Genomic DNA, 913 nt, shown 5'->3' with positions numbered 1-913 from the left:
GAAAGGAGAAAGAATTAGCATTTAGAGACACAATGTCCTACAAATTACAGACATTTTTAAATGTAAAATTCACAATGTTCAAGTTTCTAAAAAAAAAATTCTGGATGTGCTAAAAAGAAGGAAATGTGATTCATAATCGTGAGAAAAATAAGTCAATAGAAACGGACTCAGAAACAAACAAGATACAGAAGCTGCTCACGGGTAGCCAGAAGTCTCAGGTGCAGCCTTCCCTGGATTGGACGTTTTCGTATAGCTTACGAAGTCCCGTAAAACACGAGTCCTCTAGATCTTACACGACCTCAGCTGAAGGCCTCTGCTCACTCTGTAGAGTGAACTCATCAGGTCCCCATAAGCGACTGTGTTCAGATTTCTAGTTAAGTTTGTGGAAAACTGAGTGAATGGGACTACTAGTTGTGTATTTTCCCACAGCACTGCCCGCCTTCCGTTACCCAAGTGCATTTTGGGGACCTAAGATGGAAACGATCAGGGGCGCCGGAGGTGAAGGACTGAACGTGGTGCCTGGTAGTTCCCCAGGTGAGCATGTCCCTTCGCTAAAGCCGGCCCTGAGGTCACACGGATTTGTGGAGACCCCTCCTCCCCTTCTCCCCAGGTGTCCGTACCCCTTTGAGCTGACAACTGAGCAGGTCTGGCTGGTTAATAAAGCCTGGTGCGCTTAGACACGAGCCCCGCGCAGATGCGGAGGGCCCCAGGCGCAGAGCCCAGCTCAGGGGCCGCTACCCGTCTGCCAGGCTACTTTCCGGGTCTGCAAAACAGGCGGGCGTGGGCGGGGTCCCTGCGAGCGAAGGGAGGGCCGGGCGGGGGGGCCTGGGCGGGGCTTGACGCGCCCCGCCCCCCCGCGGCCGCTTTTCATCACCGGCTGGTGATCCTTGTCGAGGCTGCCTCATCCTCCCTG

Source organism: Neophocaena asiaeorientalis, unplaced genomic scaffold (assembly GCF_003031525.2).
Source record: "Neophocaena asiaeorientalis asiaeorientalis breed wild unplaced genomic scaffold, Neophocaena_asiaeorientalis_V1.1 scaffold123, whole genome shotgun sequence".
In the NCBI taxonomy this organism is placed as follows: Eukaryota; Metazoa; Chordata; class Mammalia; order Artiodactyla; family Phocoenidae; genus Neophocaena; species Neophocaena asiaeorientalis.
The sequence above is the reverse complement of the archived record's forward strand: the minus strand, read 5'-3'. Positions refer to the sequence as shown.